The sequence below is a fragment of the Macaca mulatta genome, chromosome 14 (genome assembly GCF_049350105.2).
Source record: "Macaca mulatta isolate MMU2019108-1 chromosome 14, T2T-MMU8v2.0, whole genome shotgun sequence".
Classification (NCBI taxonomy): domain Eukaryota; kingdom Metazoa; phylum Chordata; class Mammalia; order Primates; family Cercopithecidae; genus Macaca; species Macaca mulatta.
The window spans coordinates 1,913,048-1,921,747 of NC_133419.1; the positions used below are offsets into that span (position 1 = coordinate 1,913,048).

General features: G+C 62.1%; 1 long non-coding RNA gene and 1 other non-coding gene across 2 annotated transcripts; both read right to left on the minus strand.

Annotated features, from left to right (window-relative positions):
• Positions 1 to 1,657: 1,657 nt before the first annotated feature.
• H19 (H19, imprinted maternally expressed transcript (non-protein coding)) lies at positions 1,658 to 4,293 on the minus strand. The gene is given in 5 exon segments (NR_027325.3): positions 1,658 to 2,271; positions 2,353 to 2,473; positions 2,554 to 2,666; positions 2,762 to 2,896; positions 2,978 to 4,293. It is a non-coding gene; the product is annotated as a H19, imprinted maternally expressed transcript (non-protein coding) (long non-coding RNA).
• On the minus strand, positions 3,221 to 3,293 carry MIR675 (microRNA mir-675). The gene has a single exon (NR_032685.1). It is a non-coding gene; the product is annotated as a microRNA mir-675 (primary transcript).
• Positions 4,294 to 8,700: the final 4,407 nt, after the last annotated feature.

Here is an 8,700-nt window from a genome sequence, read left to right on the forward strand (position 1 = left end):
CCCCCTCCCTACAGTTCCCCTGCCCCGCCACCCTGGGCACCCCGGGGGCTGCCTGTTGCGCCCTGCAGCCGCCACCTGGGGAAGCTGGCTTTTATCTCCTGAGCCCCGCTTTGTAAACCTCCTGCAGCGTTGGGCGTTTATAATAAAGGCCGTTTATAGACCTGACTCTTGACATGTAATGGATGGGCTACTTCATCCTGCCGGCCAAAACCCACTTGGGTAAGTCAAATTGGCCTGTAGGGTCAGGAAGATGAATGCGGCCTCACCCTGGGCTGGCCCCAGCGACCTCTGACCTCCTCCATGAGATGGCGGCCAGTCCCAGAGGCACCATCCCAGAGGCTTCAAGAAACTCCCTCACCGGATGTCTACGTGCATCCTGGGGGGTGACCATCCGCCCAGGTTTTAGCACACAAGTGTGTCCCTGGAAACCCCTCAGTCTCTGACAGACCCCAGGGCCCACAGCTGGATGGGGACGGGGCAAGAGAGGGTGCAGAGGGGAGGCCAGACCCAAGGGGCGTGGGTAACCACCCTGCTCTTCCGCCCTGGACACCAAGACCCCAGGGCGGCTGGGCCGGTAGGGGAGGGGCGTCCCTAACCGCCTTCCCGTCTGCTCTTTGTCAGTCGGGGAGGCATTTTCCTGACAGCTCTGTGCACTGGGAATGGGGGTGGAAGGCAGGGGGGAGGAGGGAAGGAATGGGGAGGCCGGGACCCCACCCTTATTTCCAGGGGCTGCCCCTTGTGTTCCCAGCGCCTGCAGAGTGAGGGGCTGGGGGCTGGGAGGCCTGGCTGAGGGAGCTGCCGGCCGCTGGCCTCTGTGGGGAAGCTGACCCCAAACCCGTGAGTGGGCTGCCTTGGCACCTGGGAAGCAAACCCCTGCATGCCAGGGTTCTTGGGGCTCCAGCAGCAAGACCCCAGGGAGAGATCTCGGGAGCCCCTCACCCTAGGCCCTCCTGCCCCTCCTTCACCTCCTCTCTGTGGCCACCCTCAACTCCTTCCGCCTTCCTCCTGGCCCCCTGGCCTCCTTAGGACCTCCGCCCCAAGGCCACCTGCCCACTCCCACCCCCACCCCTTGGCTCCTTGTGTGGGGGCCGTCCCTCCGGTGTGGCCCTGGCTCCCACCCACAGCAACAGGGGAGCAGGAACGGGACTGGCAAGGGGTTCGTGTCCCTCTTGGGATGGGGTCTCCCAGAGCACCTTGTGGGCCTCCCAGAGTGGCATGGCCAGCCCTCTCCCAGTCACCTAGTCTGAGCCTCAGGAGTATGGGGCCAGCACCAAGGTGTCATTCTGATGGGACTTTGGGGTGGCAGGAGGCACTCGTTTGGGGGTGCCTTGGTGGTCCCTGACCCCTGCCTCAGAACCCAGGCCCCCTCCGCCAGCCCAGGCCCTCCCACTCTGTGGAGCCCCTGGTCCTGCAGCCCCTCCACCCCCATCACTGCGTGCTGACCGCCTGCCCTGCGCCCCTGATGTCCGCACACCCTCTGCTCACCCCACCCCTGGTGTGTGCTGTGCTGCACCCATCCCCGAGTCCCCCACCCTGGAACCCCCATCCCCTTTTCATGGACTCCTCCCCCTCCCCCTCCCTCCAGCCCCCCTCTGCCCAAGGCTGGCCTCCCCCACGTCAGGCCCACAGCCCCAGATTCCAGAGTCCCTGAGACAAGTTGCTGTAACAGTGTTTATTGATGATGAGTCCAGGGCTCCTGCTGAAGCCCTGGTGGGGAGGGGCACAGGGCGAGATGGGGCGTAATGGAATGCTTGAAGGTTGCCCCGTGATGTTGGAGCTTCCAGACTAGGCGAGGGCAGAGTGAGGCCTCGGGCACACAGCCGGCGCCCAGTCACCCAGCCCAGATGAAGGGCGGCCGGGTCCTGGGCGGGCACTTGCCAAGGTGGCTCACACTCACACACACTCGCACCGAGACTCAAGGCCGTCTCCACAACTCCAACCAGTGCAAATGACTTAGTGCAAATTAAATTCAGAAGGGACGGGGGAAACAGAGTCGGGGAGGCTTTGAATCTCTCAGAGAAAGGAAAGACAGGAAAGCTCAGAAACAAAGAGACAGAAGGATGAAGAAGAAGAAGAGGGAGGTGGTGGGGACGGGGTCATCCCGCTGGAGGAGCTCAGCTCTGGGATGACGCGGTGGCTGGTGGTCAACCGTCCGCCGCAGGGGGTGGCCATGAAGATGGAGTCGCTGGTGGGGGGTGGGTGCTGCGGGCGCTGCTGGTCCAATGGCGTCTTTGGTGTTGGGTTGATGAGGTCTTGTTCCTCTAGCTTCACCTGCAAATAGCGACACGTGGGTTGGGTGGGGGCAGGGTGCTCGGGGGCCTGGAGGCTTCCGGAAGGAGCGCTGGTGCTCACCTTCTGGAGCCGATTCCTGAGTCAAGTAGTGCAGTGGTTGTAAAGTGCAGCGTGTTCGATTCCAACTAGAGGGTTTTGTGTCCGGATTCAAAGGCCCAGGCTTGAGCTGGGTAGCACCATTCTGCGGACGGAGAAGGAGTGAGGTCCCACTCAGCTCCTCTCACGTGCCCCCCACCCCAGGTGTGGCAGGAGGCCCCGTACCTTTCATGTTGTGGGTTCTGGGAGCCCAGAGGGCAGCTGTAGTGTGCCGACTCCGTGGGAGAAGTAAAGAAACAGACCCGCTTCTTGCCGCAGCCCCACCAGCCTAGGGTGTTCTGTAGGAGACAAAGGTGGGGGGAGTGAGATGGTGGCCCGGCCGGGCGGTCTGGGCAGGGCCCCGTCCCGACGCAAGGAGGGCAGACATGCTTACCAGGAAGGCCGGACGCGCCCCTTCTGTCCTCGCCGTCACACCGGACCATGTCATGTCCCGCTCGGCAAGTCCGCCGGACCTGGCGTCCCGGCCTTCGGCAGCTGGTGGGCACGTCCACCCCGACTGGAGACCTGGCTGTGGGGAGAACGAGAGAGGTGTTAGTTGTGTGGGAAGGGGCGGGTGGGGGCTCAGGGTGGCAGAGGAGAAAAAACTCACCCTCGTCTCCAGCCCGAACGCTGAGGCACCGATCCCGGCTCCGTCGTCGCCCGTGAGGCCCGCCTTGGCCACGGGCTCTGGAGGCCAGTGCCTCCCGCTCGCCGCCTGCTGTGCTCCTCACCCCTGCCTGCGCCAGCCTCCCTCCTGAGAGCTCTCATTCACTCCGCCCCGCCCGCCTCGCCTAGTCTGGTCTCGCCCCATGCCCTTGACTCCCCTGGATGCTGTACTGCCTGCCAAGCCAGCCCCAGGGGCTGAGCGGTGAGGGCATACAGTGTCACCAAGTCCACTGTGGGCCCTCTCCGCACCAGACCCTGGGCCGCAGTGCCTCGTGGGAACGGCGCCCGCAGGCCGAGCCCCTGCAGCCTCCTTGCTGCGTAATGTCCCGGGGCCCCTCCCGTGGCCGCTTCGCCCTCCTGGTGACGTCCTGCTGCTACTCCCCGAGCACTGCCTGTCTTCCCGCTCTCCAGCCCTCGAGGCTCCGGCATAGGCCTGAGAAAGCCCTGCCAGAGCTGCCCCTGTGCCTGCTACTAAATGAATTGCGGTGGGTGAGGTGGCAGCTGGGGACCCCTCTGTTTTGTGTCCCCTGCCTTGTCCCTGTCTGACCCGGGCCTGGGGTACCACCCCACGTGCTGGACCCTACGCTGGCCACCCTGCGCTCCGTCCCTGCCCTCTTGCCCTTTCTGCCTGGGATGAGCCCGCAGCCCCCCAGCCTTGCGCAGTCTCGGCTCCCCCCGAGAAGATGTCACCTTTTCTAACTTTCCTGCCCCCATCCTGCCCCTCTGCCGGGAGGGTGTCTGCTTCTCCCCGCCAGCCCTCGATCCCCTAAACCTCCTTCTTTCAGAAGGCTGGGGAAGCGAGGCCTGGGGAGGGAAGGGACTCACCTGCCCGGCAGATGGGGTTCTCACCTGCCCGCTGCTGCCAGCTACACCTCCGTTGCCCAGGCCCTGGGATCAAACCCTGCCCATCAGCTCCCCTCGTCCAACCAGCTGCCACGTCCTGTAACCAAAAGTGACCGGGATGAATGTCTGGCTCCCCCTTCTCTCCAGCCCTAGCTCGGGCCCATCGCCCCCAGCTGATGTTGCTCCGTCTGCACGATGCCTGGGCGCCTACTCCACACTCCTCACTGGCCCCAGACCCCACAGCCCTGCCCCGAGCTAGCCCCTCCACCCGTCGTCACGCCTGCCAGACTCCAGATGTCCAAGGTGCTCCTTGGCTCCCACAAACTCTCCTCCAGCACCCCATCTTCCCCTGGTTGCCCCACGGTTCCCCACTTCCCCAGTTTCCCCCGTTACCCCCCACCCCTCCCACCCCCTCCCTCACCCTGCTCCCTGGCCCTAGCCCGGGCTTTTTCTAACTGGGGTGGCCCCGCCCAGAATTCCCGCCCCTGCCCTGCCGGCCAATCAGAGCAGGGCCCTCCCGAGGGCCCCCGCAGGGCCCACCTCCGCCCTGGACAGTTCCAGCACACGTCTCTCTCACCCAGCACCCATCCTGGAATTCTCCAAAGACGGCCTCCCCACACCCCTCCTTTGGCATCCGGAGACAGGGCTGGGCATTGCCCCTGTCGTCTCCTTCAGGGTCGAGGACTTCTCCCTCCCAGACTGCTGTCTTCCCTCAGGGGGCACCATGCCTGCTGCTCCCTGCCTGCCAGCGCCCTGCACGTACTTTGCACATGACTGGGGGCCGACTGCGGGTCCCTGAGGACTTGGATGGCACACAGAGCCCTTTCCTGCCACCACCACGGACGGCTCAGACCTCACGTTTGCTCCAGGGGTCCCGGAAGTCCACGGGGTGTGGTTCCTGGAGAGTGGGGGTGGGGTGCTGAGGGCAGAGGGAAGTGCCGCAAACCCCCTGATGGATGCGGTGCCAGCCCCCAGGCCGATTCCCATCCAGTTGAACGAGCTTGTGCTCGTCACCACGGCTTCCGCAGGACAGAGTCCCCACAGCCGCTGGGCACCCTGGTCCCCTTCCCGTCCACTTTCCTGTCTGAAGACGGCATGCTGCCGGTCGTGCTCTCGGCTCCCGGGCGCACTCTACTGACAAATGGTGGGCGGCCTCAGACTCTCCCAGGCCCCGCGGGGCACCACGGTTGGGAGTGGAGTGAAGACTGTAGAGCTTCGACTCCCCCAGCCACCCCGCTGTGGGTCCGCGGGTCACCACCTTGGCCTCTGGGGAGGGTTGTTGGGGCCCCGCGGTCCATAGGGTTCACCTCGAGTCTCGAGTGTCGAAGCCGTGAAGGGGGGCACCAGGGCCAAGGGACCCAGAGTTCATGGGTCCAATCACCCCGCAGGCCCTCTGGGATGTGGAAGGGCTGGCTGCACCTCCGGCAAACCCTCTGCTTCTATGGCCCGGCCAGGAACGGCTGGGTGCTTGCCTGCGGAGCACTGACCACCGGACTTTGTCGTGGGTGAACCCCAGCTTCACGGCATGAGAATTCTCAGGCTTTCCCATGAGTGGACCCCCAAGTTAGGAGACCAAGGCAGATCCCCACATTTTGCTAAAAGTGGAGTCCAGCCTTGGGTCACCTTCATACTGTCATGTGAGTCACCACTGCTGCCTCTCAGTCATTTCTGTCTCTATAGCTACAACCGATTCTGTGCCATTGCTGGGAGATGGGCTCATTGGGGACAGCACCCAAGACCCAAGGGAGACTCCGGAAATACAAATGTGCAGGGCAAGGCAGCTCCCCAGGCCCCTCGCTCCTGCTCCAGGCATTGTGGGAGGATCCGGTGGTGCTGCCCTGGAATTTCACTCCCAGCAATGCACGGGCACAGGGAACACCTGTGGGCAAATGCACCTCTCCACACGCCAACTACCACCGCCCGGACATGATCATCTCTGAGCAAGTAGCACATCCGGGCCATCGAGCATCTTAGCCCCATCAGGGTCCCCACCCCATACCAAGTCCATAAACCACAGGGTGCCTGCTGTACCCACGTTAGTGGATTATCTCTGACAACACAAGGATCCTGGACCCCAGAATAAAGCAGCAGTGGCCCTCCCAGCTCTTTAGCATCTTAAGCTCCTGAATTAGCATCTCAAACCTGCATTGAATGGGCATGTTAATGTCTGGCCACTTAGGGCTGAGGAGCTCGGAGTGTTCTCTGGGGAGGCAGAAGTCAGTTCAGTAAAGAGTTGGATTTGGGCGCTGTCCTTAGAGTCGGATCTGTGCTCTGCGATACATGTGGAAAGTGTAAGATTTTGCTGGAACACGCTGTGATCATCACATAAGTAGGCGTGACTTGAGTCCCAAACAATGACACCGAAGCCCTCAGAGTGCGAGCCGGGGCCACAGGGCTGTGGATATGGCCCCACCTGAAGACCTGGTGCGGCTCCCATGAGTGTCCTATTCCCAGATGACCCCCGTGAACCCTGCGGCACCTGGCGTGGGTGACCCGGGACATTTCCACGGGCGAACCCCAGCCAGGGCGGGCTCGGACTATGATGTGTGAGCCTGCACTGCCGCCGCGCGGCCACTTCCGATTCCACAACTACAACCAATTCCGCGCCGTCCGGGCAGTGAGACCGAAGGGGAAGCCTCTAGAAATACACATGTGCTACGCAAGAGTCCCCGGGTTCTTGTGCCTGCCAGAGACCCTACGAGAAGGGTCTCACGCTGAGGCCGAGATCCCCATCATCCAAAGAATGGGGACACCTCATTGTCTCCCAAGTATCTCCTCTCATTGCCCCAACCCTCAATAGTGCACCCTGGGGTGAATCAGACACGTAGCCCGATGTGGCACCCATGAGTGTCCTATCCCTCACGACCCCCGGGAACCCTGCGGCGCCTGGCTTGCGTGACCCGGGACATTTCCGCGGGCGAACCCCAGCCGGGGCGGGCTCTGGCTGTGATGTGTGAGCCTGCACTGCCGCCGCGCGGCCACTTCTGATTCCACAACTACAACTGATTCTGTGCAATCCGGGCGGTGAGATCGGAGGGGAAGCCTCTAGAAATACACATGTGCTATGCAAGAGCCCCCAGGTTCTTGTGTCTGCCAGAGACCCTGTGGGAGGGGTCTCACACTGAGGCCGAGATCCCCATCATCCAAAGAATGGGGACATCTCATTGTCCCCCAAGTATCTCCTCTCATCGCCCCAACCCTCAATAGTGCACCCTGGGGTGAATCAGACACGTAGCCCGATGTGGCTCCCATGAGCGTCCTATCCCTCACGACCCCTGGGAACCCTGCGGTGCCTGGCTTGCGTGACCCGGGATGTTTCCACGGACGAACCCCAGCGGGGGCGGGCTCGGGCTGTGATGTGTGAGCCTGCACTGCCGCCGCGCGGCCACTTCTGATTCCACAACTACAACCGATTCTGTGCAATCCGGGCGGTGAGACCGAAGGGGAAGCCTCTAGAAATACCCACGTGCTATGCAAGAGCCCCTGGGCTTTTGTGCCTGCCAGGGACCCTGTGGGAGGGGTCTCACGCTGAGGCCGAGATCCCCATCATCCAAAGAATGGGGACACTTCACTGTCCCCCAAGTATCTCCTCCAATCTCCCCAACCTTCAACAGTGCACCCTGGGGTGACTCAGGCACGTAGCCCGATGTGGCTCCCATGAGTGTCCTAACCCTGATGACCCCCGTGAACCCTGCGGCGCCTGGCCTGTTGACCTGGGACATTTCCGCAGGGGAACTGCAGGTAGCCGGGCTTGGGCTATGATGCGTGAGCCTGCCCTGCCGCCACGCAGCCACCTGTATTTCCATACCTTCAACTGATTCCGTGGCATCCGGGCAGCGAGACTCCAGGAACACTTGTGCACTATGCTTGGCAGGCTCCCAGGATCCCTGTTCCTGCCGAAGGCCTTGTGGGAAACAGTTCCCTCTGGAGCATGTGCTTGAGTCCTTGGGTCCCAGTCATTACCACCTCAGAACACAGGGATCCCTCATTTCGGAAGTCTCTGCTCTCCTGTCCCAACTTCAGTCCCTGACCAAGGGGATACGGGGCCATGGTCCTCTGATGAGGTCCTTGAGTCTGATTCCAGCAGCACACAGGCTCCAGGGCAGAGCCAAGGTGGGGCTCTGGAAAATGCACCATCAGGCTCATACGAGCACATGTTGGCCAGGTGTACAGATTCCACAGCACAAGGCAGGCGATTGGGCACAGACCGCACGGTGCACAAACACCACTGATCCCCATCCTTTGTCAATTCCACAAACCGCGGGATGTCTGCCGCACCCACATTAGCGATTTATCTCAGGCAACGCAAGGATCCTAGACCCCAGAATAAAGCAGCAGTGACGCTCCCAGCTCTTTAGCATCTCAAGCTCCTAAATTAGCATATCAAACCTGCACTGAATGGGAATGTTAATGTCTGGCCGTTTAGGATTGATGAGCTTAGAGTGTTCACTGGGGAGGCAACTGTCAGTTCAGTAAAAGGCTCGGGATTTTGGAGGCTGTCCTTAGTCGGATCTATGCTCTGGGATGGATGTGGAAAGTGTAAGCTTTTGGCGGAACTCGTTGTGCTCATCACGCTGGTAGGCGTGACTTGAGTCCCAGGCCATGTCACTGAAGGCCTCAGAGTACGACCCGGGGCCACGGGCTGTGGATATGGCCCGATAAAAAGACCTGATGTGGCTCCCATGAGCATCCTATTCCCAGAAGACCTCCGAGAACCCTGGGGCACCTGGCTTGGGTGACCCGGGACGTTTCCGCGGGTGAACCCCATCCAGAGAGGGCTCGGGCTGTGATGTGTGAGCCTGCACTGCCGCCGCACGGCCACTT